The 16,096-nt window shown below is 38.1% G+C and overlaps 1 long non-coding RNA gene across 1 annotated transcript; it reads left to right on the top strand.

The window, feature by feature from the left end:
- The first annotated feature begins 4,593 nt into the window (after nt 1–4,593).
- LOC136012702 (uncharacterized) lies at nt 4,594–12,127 on the top strand. Its single transcript, XR_010611909.1, has 3 exons — nt 4,594–4,681; nt 4,759–4,893; nt 11,938–12,127. It is a non-coding gene; the product is annotated as an uncharacterized LOC136012702 (long non-coding RNA).
- The last annotated feature ends 3,969 nt before the right edge of the window (nt 12,128–16,096 follow it).

Below are 16,096 nucleotides of genomic sequence, written 5' to 3' on the forward strand. Positions count from 1 at the left end.
GGCTGATATGCACGCAGATGTCTCTCTAAGTGGCATGCTCTCCCACAGAAGTCTGAATGCAGTCTGTTTCAAGAAGCAGTGCATTGCACAACATGAAGAGAGCTGGTAGGAATCTCATTCATTCCAGTCCTGAATTCTTTTTCACAGTTGTTATTTACAGTCTAAGCCTGTAAATTTGAGCCAGCAATATAATTATGATATAAAGATTAATTATAGAAAATTTCAAGATTTTTTGATTTTTCAGAGGAAATTGTTAAAAGTCATGATCTCAAACCCTGTCTTTTCACAAGCTATCATAAAGGAGGGGGGTCCAAGCTGCTGTGGCCTTATTCATGCGCAGACCAGGGGATGTACATTATGTTTTTCTTTATTGACTACATTTAGAGAAGGGGCAGCTATTAGTCCTGAATTTGTATCCCTCAGACTTTAATCAGTGTTCAGAGAAACCACAGCAGTTACAGACATGGGCTAACTCATAGAAAAATCATCTGCCATCAGCTGGCTGGAAAGTTTGTTGGCGTTTCTATTATGGCATACATTGCCGTGGCAGGTGGAGGACCTCTCAGGACCGATTGTCTTTCTCCTCCCAGAACGCAATAAGCAATGCCAGATGCAGCCTTCCCAGATATGCGTATAGCAGCAGCTACACAACTTCTCCTGATTCCCTAATGCAGCTGCTGTTGCTTTTTGGGCATGTTCAGTTTCAGGGCCAAAGCCAAACAAGGACCATGTGAAAAGACATGTGTAGGAGTCATTTAACCGTGACAGTCCTCAGAGTTAACAGGGAAGGCAGAGAGGATAGCCAGAGCTCAAGTAATATCTTGTAAATAGTTTGCTTGCACCTTTCAATATAGTACTATAAGCACAAAACCAGAGGCATTCGTAGAAAATTAGTCTGTACCTTTATATATTATAAATAACTATAAGTAATTTTGCTTTAGAAAAGTCTTTCAAAAAGATAGAAAAGTTGAGGTTTTCTGTACACGTGTACTATAATTTCCCTGAGCATTGGAAAGCTGGCAGTGTTGACATTTATCTGCATAGTGTGAACTTACAGGCTCAGTCAATTGCAATGGGAAGAGGAAAAGAGTGTAAGTCCATCTCTTACAACAGGAGTGCTTAAATTTTGACCCTATTATATCAGCGCTTACAAGGAACATTTCCATAACTGAAGGATATCTGCCTATATCTCTAATAGCTATACTTGGAAAACAAGCATCAGAATAACCCCTAATAGGCAGCTATTGCATACACTCCCCTGAGGATTTCATGGGCTTCAAAGTACTGACATATAACTTGTGGTAATGAAAAGTAGGATTTTTTGAATTATTGCACCTTCATTTAGAAAATTGAATAAAGAAAAAAAGGGTTTCAGAGAACTTGTTTGTGTGGAAGACTTCTGCATTGCCTGAGGTCTGTATTGCAGGATAAGAGTATATGCTGGTTTTGGCTGAGATATAGTTAATTTTATTCACAGTAGCTAGTATGGGGCAATATTCTGCACCTGTGCTAAAAACAGTGTTGGTAACACAGGGATGTTTCAGTTACTGCTGAGTAGTGCTTGCACATTGTCAAGGCCTTTTCTGTCTCTCACCCCACCAGCGAGCATGCTGGGGATGCACAAGAGGTTGGGAGGGGACATAGCCAGGACAGCTGACCCTAACTGACCAGGGGAATATTCCAAACCATGTGGTGTCATGCTCAGCATATACAGCTGGGGAAAGAAGGAAGGGGGGGCATTTAGAGTGATGGTGTTTGTCTTCCCAATTCACGGTCACATGTGACGGAGCCCTGCTGTCCTGGAGATGGCTGAACCTGCCTGCCAGTGGGGAGTGGTGAATGAATTCCTTGTTTTCTTCGCCTGTGTGCACGGCTTTTGCTTTTCCTATTAAACTGTATCTATCTCAACCCACGAGTTTTCTTACTTTTATTCTTCTGATTTTCTCCCCTATCCCACCAGGGGGGAGTAAGTGAGCAGCTGTGTGGGGCTGAGCTGCTGGCTGGGGCTAAACTATGACACACCTACTTTCATATTTACCCTGCATTAAAACTAAGTGTATAACCTGATAATTTCCTGTTTATTAATTTCTGTGTTGATACTCGTAACTACTCCTTAAAGTACTTGGCTTTGTCCTGAATCTACTCAATCTAAACTCAATAGTTAAATTTCTAGTGACTTCAAGGAAGAAGAATGAAGGTAATAATGAGGGCTTTAGCAGTCTAGTTTGGTAAATACACGAAGACTAACAAGTATGTGTTGGCAGTAACTATCTGAAAGAGACACAGAAAGAAAAGGGTCATACGGAAACCCAGAACAGAAACCATAAAAATTAAATATTTGCTCTTTTCCTATCCCTTCAGTTCCCTCTGACTGCACAAATGTAAAATGTAGTTTTGATTCAATGTAAAATAATGAGGCATAGAGGAAAAGAGTTGATGTGGCAGACTTTCAGCTGGTTTAAACCAGCGAGCAATCTATATCAGCTGAGAACCTGGACCCATGAGATTGTTAAATGATTGTTAATTATTACAAGAAAATAGCTCCTTTCATAGATTTTTCCCTATTCACCCCCCAAGAAAATTCACATAATGGTTAATTCCATTCTGTCAGTTTCAGAGTTTTTAGACTCAGGTGTAACATCACAATAAGAGAATAATATTTTAACATTTTATTGATTAATAATTTTATTATTATTATTATTATTATTATTATTATTGAGGAATGGAAAGAAGACAAATTTTTTTTGGCTATGTAAAGATAAATGTTAATAAAAGCAATTTGGAATGTGTAAGGACAAGCTACTGAGTGGCTGCAGATAATATTTTTGTAATGATATAACAAGTAGAGGTAGTTACAAAGGGTCTGCAAATCTAGACCTCTGACAACAAAATATTTAAAATGCATAACAAAGTGAAACATGAATAAAGGAAAAATCTACAGGACTCTCAGTAAGGATTAATTAGGCAAAACCAGTCATGAACAATACTGACATTCCAATCTGCTGATAAAACATTTGCATCGTATTAGCTTAAAGTTTTTACATAGAATGTAATAACAATGGTTCATATATTATAAACACGTGTATACTGCAGATACATTAGTGTTTCTCATTCCAAATCAGATTTAATTTCTGTATTCCTGCGTTCATCTCAACTGAGCTGACCTTAATTATAGTGATGATGAAGAATAATACAGCCTCAGTTTTCAAAGGTGTTGGTGAAAAAAACCAGCAGTAATGCACAGATCAATCAAGAAGAGGGAACCAGAAGAGTTAAAAGGACTTCAGGAGAGTTCTGCAGTTGGTATGGCACTGAAATTTATAATAGAAGGTCAGTAAATGTTCCATAAATGCAGACATACAAGTGCTTAAAGAGTGGCTATGAGACCAAAGGGTGAAGGTATGTGAAATAGTAATGATTTGCTCTAAAGGGAGACTGCTCTGCAGCACCATTTAGCCCTGTATTAGAACTTGCTTTGACCCAGGAGGAGGGATGTACACCAGGGGAATGAAATTTGTTGATGATACACACTAGGAAGCAGCAATCAATAGAAAGAAGAAGGGCAAAGAAGTCAAGTCGACTCTGACAGAATGTGCCCAAAGGAAGATAAGTGCCTTATGCAATTAAATGTAGAGAAGTGTAAGATAATGAGATTAGGGACACAAAATAAGAGAAGGCACTTATGCCTTATGTAATCTTATAGTACAAAATATGGAGTAGAAGCAGGATCTGGAGATAGTCTGAGATCAAAAAACTTCAGGACAGTGGTTAACAGTAATATAAAATGTAACCATTGATTCAGGGAGGTAACAATAATATCATAGATTAAGTTCTTCCAGCTCCTACATAAGGGATTTATGAATGAAGCTGCATTTGCAACACTATGAGGAGTTCTGTATGCCTTATAAAAATAGCAGAGGTAAAGGGAACTCAACAATAGAATCAGGTAGACCGCAAACTTAATTATTCATAAAGGTCAGAGAACAAAACAAAATTGCCTTCAGTCTTCATAGAGTAGAAAGAAAGTGGAATTACTGAGGAATTTGAAGTCTGGAAATTTGTACTGAGGATAGAAGCAATTGCACTACAATTTGATCTGCTAATGAACATAAGACTGAAACCATGGTTGGAAACAATGAAAATGAAGAAAAATACAGAGTGAGGTAGAGTTAATAAATGGAATATGCTGCCAAAGTCAACAGCTGGAGCAACAGGAATAAGCATCATTTCCCAGACTTATCCAGATAAGATTTGTTTTCTATCTCACTTTAGATGAGTAATATCTTTAGAAGGGCTGAATTCTAGATGGACTACATCACACTCTAAATAAATAGGGAACCAACGTATATACGACCGCTTGCAACTCAGAAACTTTTGTCAGTTGCCTGAATTATGACTATTAGCATAAATGTGGGTTTCAAGAACAACTTGAGCACTGGAAATGGGAACCTCAGTAGTATGCAAGTGTTTGTCATAAGAATCATGACCCTGAAGGCCCAGTCTGAGCTACATTTTGTCATTGGAAGCACCTGAATTCTGTTGATATCACCTTTAAAACTTCTTATTTCCCTTTACATGTGCTGAAGTTACTTGGTTTTGATAGAATTGCATAGCATAGCTGTGCTTAACTGCAACTGGAGCCAGAAACAAAATCTTTGGGATGAATTTACATGAACAGAATGTAATTCCACTACAGGATGCAGCTGTGCCCATTTCTTTCTTCTAAAATAAGGTCCCTCTCCTCTTTTCATGTAACAGCTGTCCAGTCAGATGGATGGATAAGGAAGATGGAGGTCTAATGCCATTGTCTTTCCTGAGAGGATGCAAATTTACATCTCCCACCATGGGCTTATAACTCTAGTCCTGATGAAGAGAAAGCTCATCACTGTTCGGGTAAATATTTAATTCTGTTAGTATTTAATTCCAGAAGGATTTGATATATCCTTGTTTCTTAGAGGTAGTTTCTGGTCTCTAGGAATTGCATTTATTATTCAAAGTCAGCTTGATTTAACTGAGAAGAGAAAGGCCTATGAGGTCTGATAAGAACTTGAATCTACTTCTCAGGCGACAGTGAGACAGCAGTCCCTCTTACTTGTAGGTATGACTTCTCTCTTCTGATCAATTTTGCATTCCTTCCCTAATAAGGTCACAGATTGAGTGATGATGAGTATCCTATGTACCCATGCTTAGAATAAATCTTTGTGAGGAGGTTCAAATTAACCAAGCTAACTTACAGTTCCTCGGTGAGTTTTAAAGTCATCTAAAAATTGTATAAAAATTTGGTCGCAGTGGGTCTGCCAGCCAGGTTTAGAAGGCAAAAAATGAAACTGCAAGGATACAAGTCTGCCTTTAGCAGGGGTGGGCTGTGAAGGCCAAGGGTTTGGAAGATGTTTCTTTCTTACCTTGAGCAACACTTGGCAAAATGGGAGATTCACCTCATTTGTGATGTTTCCATACTGGCTCTACGCTGACTTTAGGTAGTTTATTCATGTCTTTTCTGAGCTGTCAAATGTCCCCACAGTAGAGGCCTGTATAAACCAGCTCGGCATAGTAGATGTGAGAGGTCTTAGAGATCTAAGGACTCCTGAATTCTCTTTTTTAGGTTTATCTCTGAGCCCATTAGAGGATCCTCTATATGAGTACATGCACGTGTGTGTATATGTGTACTTGTGTAAGCTGAGGGCATGTGTTCATTCTGTCTCACCTTTGATCTAGTGCTTGCCTTATCTCTTCTATTTCTGGCTCTTTGATTTGAAAACCTAAGGACCACTGCAGTGGTGTTTCTTCACTGCTTTTTATCATTCTTTCAGCTTACAGCCTGGACACATTGGAACAGCTGCTCCTTTTTCACAGGCTAGGAAGGACCATATGCTTGATATCAACACATCCCCACCAGAACAGGTGGCAAATGTATTGTTGTTGTTAATAAATTCCCACTTAAGTTTTAAACTGCCTCAGCTGCAACTTCCTTTATAGCAAAAATACTTCAGAATTCAAATCTTTGCTTTCTGAAAATCAAAATAACATGAGCTAGTTTCATTTGGTTTTGCTGATTTTATCAATATAGCGTTTTCTGCTGGTGCCTGCATCATTATATTAGTTTCTAACATGCCACATTATGACTGCTTTTCATAGATTCATCACTTATTTTCACATGATTGTTTATTACACCGTATAACATAATTACACAATTATACATAATACAATAGTATGCAGTGTAAGCACAAACTGCTCAAATTGATTAGCTTCCTAATCAATTCAGTCTTTTAAATACAAAAAGCTGATAATGGAAAGGAATAATGTTTTAATGATGTCTAAAGAGCAGATTCATGGGACCAGGCAGACATGTGCTTCCACCAAAATCTGTGGGAACAAAGTCACTTTCATAGCTTTTGTAATGAAAACTTAAATCCCTCTGACTTTCTTTCACATCATCAATTTTGTGAAAACCTGAAATGTAAGGTGCAGCAGTTCGGCGTTTTTTTCCCAGATATTTTCTTTTTAGAAGCTACTTAAAGCTTAAAAAACTCTTAAAGGCATAAATCAGAGTATTTACAAGAAATGAAGGCAAAATCAAGCAGCCTGCATTATTAGCAAAGGGTATCCATACTGGTTAGTTTTACATTCACAAAAGCTGTTTCTTTCTGTAGATATTACTGTATTGTATTATTCAACGCAAATAATTATCATTTACATTGAAAAAAAGTAAAAAATGTCATTTTAGAATTTTAAAGTGGAATTACTTCCTCTATCAGCTTCAATATCTCCCCTCCACCTCCTTCCCCTCCATTTTGCAACCTTTGTAATGAGTAGCAGCATTTCGTATGATGTGGTGATATATTTGCTATTAATGTGTTTCAATTACTGTGTCCATTTTCTATCTAAGTGTTGATACATCAGGAGTTAGAAATTGCTGCCTTTGATGGTCAGCAACGTTTTAACACTAGGATGTGTTAGACTTTATAGTAATCAATGAAAATAACTGATGAAAATGTGTGTTAACAGATGCCTTAACTCTCTGTCATCCCTTTATTTAAAAATTTTGAAGTCTGGATGCCAGTCTTCAGACACAGCTGAGCAGCAATGGGTGTATGAGCCGCTTGTGTGGATGACATCACCTGTGTATCTAAAGAGGGAAAAACTTGCTGTATCTTTGGAAAGATCAAAAAGTATGTGACCTCATGAGAGGGTTTTAGGTTCAGGAACTTGAATGTGTGAGGGCGATGGCACATTCCTCCGGTGACCTCCCTCCTGCAGGCAGATGTTTAGATTCTCATTCTGTCATGTCTGTTGTCTCCTCACAGACGCTGAAATGTTCAGTTCAGGGCAGTAGCTTCCACTTTGGCAACCACAGATATAAGAACAAAGATCCAGACCGTTGCTGTTGTGGTAGCACACCAACACCCGACCCCCAACCCACCTGTCACTCAAATTTGGGAGCCCCATTTCAGCTGAAAGGAACAAGAAGGTGAGGGTTCACTTTGCACTGTAGTTCTAATTACTATAAGTTTGAAAGCTTGGAACATTAGGTGGCAGTTTGTGGTCAATGAGTGACAGTATCTGATCTGACCATAAATATCTGAATAACAAGAGAATAAAAGTGTTGATATTCAATGCTATTGGCTTTTATTATAGAATCATAGAATCATAGAATAGTTAGGGTTGGAAAGGACCTCAAGATCATCTAGTTCCAGCCCCCCCTGCCATGGGCAGGGACACCTCACACTAAACCATCCCACACAAGGCTTCATCCAACATGGCCTTGAACATCGCCAGGGATGGAGCACTCACAACCTCCCTGGGCAGCCAATTCCAGTGTCTCACCACCCTAACAGGAAAGAATTTCCTCCTTATATCCAATTTAAACTTCCCCTGTTTAAGTTTTAACCCGTTACCCCTTGTCCTGTCACTACCATGTCCTGTCACTACATTATGTTTTGCTATTATGACTTCTTGTGATATATTAGAGATCAGAAAAGAGGTAGTTGCGTTTTGAAATTTTCTTGACACCAGGTGTTCTTCATCTGCTTTTCTTCAGCAATTCTGTGGCCTCTTTAAGTCTGTATAGGACGACACAGTTCTTTGGAGTCTCATTTGAGATCTATATGCTAGCAGAAAAACATTTTAAAGCTTTCAGATATACTACTTTGTCTTTAGGCTGCTGTGAAGATAACTTTTGTTTGACTAGGTGAAAAAATAGAGGTGCCCAAACGTTTGAACTTGATGTCTGAAGTTAGATTTGTTAATCCATTTGCAACCAGTAAACTAAACCCAAGTTTGCAGGGTTTTTTTAGCCTGTCAAGATGGTTTGCTCCCTTGTAGGGAAACAAGTGTTTTTAGACTAGTATTATCAGTATACTAGTACTTAAACTAGTATAAAAGACTTTTGCAACACAAAACCACCAAGAGCATCCTTTCAGGATCAAGGTCTCATCATGCTGAGCACAGTGAAAGCATTTCTGAGAGCATGATGTTCAGAAAGAATTGAATGTCTAAACACACAGGTGTCAAAAAGGCTGAGGAATAAAACTGATTTAGTATAGTTTTGGTGTATACTCGCATTTGTGAAAGTATATAGACTGGAGCAACAATCATTGCATGATTATTTCTCTCATAACAAAATGTCATTGTGATACTGATGAGTCCTGAGGAAAGACTGAAAATATGTGTGAGAAATAGAAAGGATTCTATATATACAGTATGCGATAAGCTTTGTGTAAATGAGATGATAAGCAGGAAGGACAGAGAATGGAAAACATCCCAAAACTAAATAAAAGATAATGAGTACACAATAGTGTATGGTTATGGTTACACACACATACATTTTTATGAGATAGATATAAACACACAGACACACATTTGGAAATGTATTCCAGACTGTTAAAGAAGTTGTTAATGTAGTGAAGATGCTGAAAAATCACAACTTATTTTCTCCAACAATTCAGTCACAGACCACTTGGAATGCAGGCATTTATTACACTTAATCTTGATCCAAAGCTACATGATGTCAGCAGACATCACTTCACCTCCTTCAGAAGACTTTGTTTCAGTTTTTCACTTTATGCCTAGGCACTATATAGTAATAGGTGTCTTCAATACAGTCACTATGAGCAGGTATTATTGCAGCCCTGTTCATTGGCTCACCTTTGCAAAGCATTTATGAGCGTATGTCAGAAATAGGTGGTTGTTTTTGTGAAGCTTTTCCGTAGGATATACCTTAAATTTATTTCACATGAACCACATGAGCAATTGTGGAGACCTAGCTGTGGAGTTGTGTTCGTTCTGCTGAAACCATGGATACTGTCTCTTCTGCCATCAGTAGTTAATTTTCAGCATAAAACCCTTTATCTTTAATTTGAGTTACACTGACTATCATTTGCTAGTTTAACGCAAGCTATTGATTGACATGTGGATATGGAAAAAACATACTTGGAGATGGAGCTACGATAGCGGAATACCCATGACAGAAGAAACGTTATTCTTAACAAGACAGCACTTACAGAACAATGTCAAAGAAGACAGAGGCAGAAAACTAAACAGTTTGCTAAAACTACACCAGTGTTGAAAAAGAGATCAAACTTTGCATGAACCATGAAACTTTAAAATGAAGTAAAGCTTCAGTGTTCAGCAATATCATCTTTAAAGAGATGTGCCAAATAGTTTGGGATGAATTCAAATATTTCCTCAAACTGAGACAAGTGCAATTGGTTTCAGAGAAGCTTGGCATTGTAGGATGTCTCCAGAGTAAAAATAGATTTAAGACATGTTGCTGATGAGGGTGGGACTTGGTGGAAAACACCTTCTAAGCAAGAAATAGCAGATAAAGTATATTTTACAGAATGAAGTCACTGAAATAAAGTCTTATACTGGGAGGAGTGGCATAGGAAGACTACCATCTTTGTTCTTTTCCATATTTTGATCTTTAAATGGTGCATGTCTGTTATATATAATTTAGATTGTAATAAGGAGGTGGTAGTGAGAGTTTAAGCCAAATGATTCATGGTTTTATTCTCTTATGAGATTGGGCATTACTGGGCTGTACTTGGCTATGGACATACTTGAATTTACCAGGTTAAAAGTGTGAGAATGGTAAAATTTCTTAAAAAAACCTAGCCAAAACAGTATTGTGTGAGGGGTGCTGGAGTTTACTGTTACTGCATTTCCTGGAATAGCTGATGGCCAAATCACACTACCTCAGGGAGAGAGGAGAGGTACACCTTATCTTTCCTACACAAGAACCTCTAATTGGAAGGTTGTTAATGCCAACACTATAATGTTGATCCACCTTGCATTCAGATAAGAGCTTCAGGGAATAGCGGTTGGGAAAAAAATATTTAAATTTGTTCTCACTCATATTGCCAAAAAAAATTACTAGAAGAAGATTGTCAATGTCAACAACACTTCTGTCATTTTCATCCATACCTTACTTCTGGAGCGTCTATATGTGCAGAGCACTTGCAAGCGGAGGTGGACCTTTAGCAAAGGTCCATCAGAATGACAGACTGTAAGACCTCAATTTTTTCATGGTATTGAAATAGTAAAGAATGATTATGAAGAGGTAACTTTGATGCCATCCTTCTAAGGTAATGCATCAAGAAGTTGTACATATCCCTTTTGGTGAGTCACAGGCACTTCTACTCCCATTCTGCTTCAATAAATGCATATATTAACAAAGTCATATACTTGAGTATGAAGATCTTACTTGATTTTGAGATTTTCCCCATTTAGGCTAAAAATACAAAAGTGATCAATAGTTACTGCTTGAAAAGTGTCTATATTATAGATTGATGATACAATTGCCCTCATTCATAAAGAGATTTAAGCAGGTAACTCACAGATTAAACAGCTTTGCTACAGCCTGAACTTTAAAATTGGCGTTTAACTTAATTTATCCATCAATATAATCTACTCCCAGTTTCTACCCAATACTTAAAAGCCTATGATTTGCAGGAACTAACAGATTAAAATGAAATTTCAAATTTGTTCCTTAATATTATTCAGTACTACTCCATGCTAAGTCTCCTTCCATCTGCAAATACAAAGAAAAGATTAAGATGCAGGAAATTATTCATCAACTGTACAAAGAAAATGCAGTAGAAAAACCTGTTGTTTCATATCAGTCTATCATGATGTGGGGCTCTATCCCAGGAGACATGAGAGGGAGCAACGTGCACTTCATATCTGGGAAGGGGCAGCTAATAGATGTGTCTGATCAGCTGAAAACACTGCTGAACAGAGTTACTCCCCTCTTACTCCCCCTCAGAAAGCAAGCTCTTGCACTGACCTGAAGCACTGCTACCAGCAGTCAGGGACTGGCCATTGCATGAGTCTGCCATCCAGAAATAGGAAGAAGAAGTAAAAATTCCACAGCCAGTGGAATGGCACCATTAGTCCTTCCAAGAGACCAGTGTTTTCCTGGGGGTGGCATGAGAGTGGTGGGTTAGGGGGTTTCCTGGGCAAAATCTGGGGCTCAAGCATGACACAAACACAGGAAGGAAGCACAGTTTCAGGTTCTTAAAATATAGATGCCTTAAAACAAAATTTACAACTCTCACAGTTTTCTGACACACTCTTGACTTCAAGTTTGAAAAGACCCAACTGAAGCATAATATAATCTTGCTCATGGTTGTATTTCTGTGGTGAAAAAAACACAATAATAGGAGTAGTCTTATGTTAAAACATGTACTGGTTGGCACTTTAAAATGTCTAACTACTTAAATGGATACAGTTTAGGTAGCTAAACAGGGGAACTGTATCCAGCAAACCTTGACATCATGGGCTTTTGTGAAGTTTGATGCACTGGCAATGTCACTTCAATATTTCTGAAAGGACTTCAATACATTGTATGATGAAACAGAAAAGATTGTGGTATTGGAGTGGCATTTGTTCTAGACATAAATATGACATTATTTTTAATGGAATATACTCTTTTCACAGACAGACTTTGTCAAGCAGCTCTGATGAACCCAGCAACATTTGAGGGCAATAATGAAATTGAAGAGGTCAGCTCTTAAGTGAAGGAATTTACAGACTAATCACCAAAACAATACATGATCCTGAGGAAAAAAGAATTCAATGCCTACTGGAAAAAGAGGACAGGTATTAAATTATACAGAGCTGACACAGATTAGAGGTGATCGATAAATAAAAGCATTTATTCTATGATGGCTGACTGATGATGTATCTGAATGGAGCTGGCCTTCGAAGTCTCCAGTAGTTGCACACATCAACTCATACTCCTGTTGGTTGAAATAAAAGCTAAAGATTTAGTTGGCTTGAAGGTGAAGTCCCTTTGCTGTATTTGCTACACAGGCCCAGTGAGTAATCAGAGCATAGGTAACATTTAAAACGGACTCAATGTGGTCCTCTGCCCCTTTTGCACTTTAGTGAATTTCCATAAAACTGAGTTATAAAAAAAGTAAGCAAAAGTGAATTTCAAAGTTAAAGTTCTCTGTACTGAAAATTGCTTTTTAGCTCAAATTTATTAGTACTCTTTATTACATTTATTAGTAGAATGTGTCACACAAATACTTTCCACAAAATAGCGTACTATCCTTATGACTTGCCTGATCAATCACAAATAACTGAAGTAAATCAAACTGTATACACTCATAGAAAATGGTACATTGAGTTAAAAAAGCTCACCCCAAACTAATCAAATACTTTGAATAATGAATAGATTAGACAAAATCATGTATTGCTTGTGCCTATGCCACAATCAGACAGGGAAGCTAAACTCATTGGATGCATTATTCATTGTGAATTATTTGCTCTACCTATCGGTGGGGAAGCTTGCAAACACTACTGCTGTATCTGTGATCATCTAAGAGCCTGAAGAAGGAGATTTGATTGCCCTTATCATTACATAGCATCTTGCCATTTAGATGAGGATTCTATTCATTTATTTATTTATTTTGTCTGAGAAAAATGTTGTCCATCAAGTGCTCAAATGCACTAGGGACAAACCAGAATGGCTGTTGTAAAGACAAATCATGGCTCTCCAATCTACCGTCATTCTTTGCGGAAGTCAGTGAATGACGAATAAAGAAGAATAAAAAGTATAGTGGGTTTGGTCTATCGTTGAAATCTATAGTAGTAATTTTTCCAAAGGGGTTAAGAAAAATTTTAGTAACATGCTCTAATGTAGAAAACATGCAAATAAAATCCAACATTGCAGTTTAAAAATATAAATGAGTTAATGCTATGGAATGTGAAATAGTGATCTGATGAGAATACAGAATAAAGTGATATTATTTGTATGTGAAACTTTTTTTTTAAGATCCATTTTGGATTGGTAGGAAATCTGGGAAATTGTGTGAATACAGAATTGGGTAACAGATGAGAAAACAGTCTTTCCACCATATATGCTTTCATTTTTCTGTATTGACTGCACTTCGTTATCATCTCATGTGAGCACAAAAAAAAGCACATCTACACATAGTGTAAGTGCTGTTTTACCTTTTATACATGTTCTGATGTTATAAATGAAATTCAAACGAACTGAAGTTCTTGAACATCTTAGAGAAGCATTGAGACTGACCCTACTTCAGAATAGTATAAGAAGAGGACAACCAGCAATACTAAAAAGCCCCAGCAACTATACCTAAAATTTTCTCAGAGATCTAACTGCTGATAAATTTTATGAAGCCAGACTGCTTAGTAGATCAACACAAGATAAGACATCAAATTTATATGAATAATAAAAGTCTCACTAATGTTTGTATCCTACTTCTAATGTCTTTTAAGTGTTGATCATACAATGATGCAGTCAACAGAACAACTAAAAACTTCAAGAGTACAAGCCAGGCACTCATACACACAATCCCTAAGCTGTTAAATCATACATTTATGTAACTGTTATCACTGTGGAACATATGTATAACTTTATCAGCTTAATGATGTTAAGATATTAGACAGTAGTCTATTTTAGGCACCATGACCTGCTTTGAAATGTCTATTAGTGGAAGAAATGTGACAAAATATAAAACAGTTTTAGTCTGCATAGGAATGTCAGCTTCTATATTACAAAGGTGTCGTCTTAGCCCCTTTTAAAGGGAAGAATGGACAGCAGGGTCTGGCCAAAGCAGTGAATTACAGCCTTCCTCCCTTTCTCCCCTCTTCAACCAATGGTTTTGAAAATATAGAGCCTCATGTCTTTAAGAACCTCAAATCCAGGGTAGCCAGTTCTCCCGATAGCTTATGGAGGGGGCCTATGTTGTCCCCAGTCTGTCTTTTATTCACTACATACCTATAGAATCGCTTCCTGTTATCCTTAATATCCCTAGCCAATTTTAATTCTAATTGGGCCTTGGCTTTCCTAACCTGGTCCCTAGCTTCCTGAACATCCCTGTATTCTTCCCAGGCCACCTGTCCTTGCTTCCACCTTTTATAAGCCTCTTTTTTCCTTTGAATTTTCCTCAGCAGCTCCTTATCCATCCAAGGAGGTCTCCTGGCCCTCCTGCTGCACTTCCTTCTAGTTGGGATGCAACACTCCCGAGCTTGCAGTAGGTGATCCTTGAATATCATCCAACATTCTTGGGCCCCCCTGCCCTCTAGGGCTATATCCCATGGAACCTTACTAAGCAGGTTCCTGAAGAGGCCAAAGTCTGCTCTCTTGCAGTCCAGGGCAGTGAGCTTGCTGCACACTCTTCTCACTGTCCTAAGCATCTTGAACTCTACCATCTCATGATCACTGCAACCAAGGCTGTCCTGGAGCGTCACATTTCCAACCAGCCCTTCCCTGTTGGTGAGCACAAGGTCAAGCATGGCAGCTCTCCTTGTCAGCTCTTCCATTACTTGCAAAAGCAAGTTGTCTCCCACACAATCGAGGAACCTCCTGGATTGCTTGTGCTGGGCAACACTCAACACAACCCGTCACTCCAACAGATGTCAGGGTGGTTGAAGTCTCCACGAGAACAAGGGCATAACATCACATAGTTGTGCACACATATTACTAATTCAACATGTTTCATCAATAAATAGGGAGGTTTCCTTTTTGGAGCAAATCCAGAGGAGAGCCACTGGGATGATAAGGGGGCTGGAGCTAAGAAAATGGGCTGTTCATCCTGAAGAAGAGACGGCTGTGTGGAGACCTCATAGAAGGCTTCCAGTTTCTAAGGGAGGCCTACGGGAATGCTGGAGAGGGACTCTTCATCAGGGACTGTGACAACAGGACAAGAGATGATGGGTTCAAACTAAAAAAGGGAAGTTTAGGTTAGATACAAGGAAGAAGTTCTTTACTGTGAGGGTGGTGAGGCACTGGAATGGGTTGCCAAAGATGTGATAAATACTCCATCCCTGACAGTTTTCAAGGCCAGGTTGGACAGAGCCTTGGAGGGCATGATCTAGAGTAAGGTGTCCCTTGGCATGGGGGTGGAACTAGAGGATCTTAAGGTCCTTTCAAACCCTAACTATTCTATGATTCTGATTCTATGAGATCCTGTATCAGGATTTGTATGTGACGAGCAATGATTCTGCACAAAACTGCTTCACTTCCAGGCAGCATCAAACAAATACCTCAGCATAAATTTCAGGACACTAATTTTGGATGGTCTTTCTTCAAATAAGCCATAAATTATGTCTCCTGATAATGTCACAGGCAAAAGGATGTTATGTGATTTATGCTTCCTTTGTTGTCCTGTCACTAAAAAATCAAAACTATTTTAATATCAGCCTGGAAAGTCCAATTCTGTAGGGCAATTTCTTGTGATGATGTTTACTTAGAAATCAAAAGACAATTTGATCAGTTTTAAATTAAGTTACATTTTCCACTTAAAGTTTAATAACCACTTCTTTAAATTAAATATAAATGAAGTCATCATAGCAAGCATATTGAAGGATTTCTGGAAAACAGAATATTGCTGTTGCTCTGTGAGTGCAAAATTCAGGTCTTCAGCCTCTTTGGTAGAAACCTGCCAATAATATGAACTTTAACAAAGAAATAGTATCAAAATTGTATCAAAATATGATGTAAAAGGCTTCGGTTATCCCAACAGTTTAACGCATTGATGTTAACATCTTAACAAACATTCTGAAATATACAGAACAGTTTAGGGTTTAAAAATAGCTAATATTATTGGGGTGAATGAAACAAACA

Source organism: Lathamus discolor, chromosome 4 (genome assembly GCF_037157495.1).
Source record: "Lathamus discolor isolate bLatDis1 chromosome 4, bLatDis1.hap1, whole genome shotgun sequence".
Lineage (NCBI taxonomy): Eukaryota > Metazoa > Chordata > Aves > Psittaciformes > Psittacidae > Lathamus > Lathamus discolor.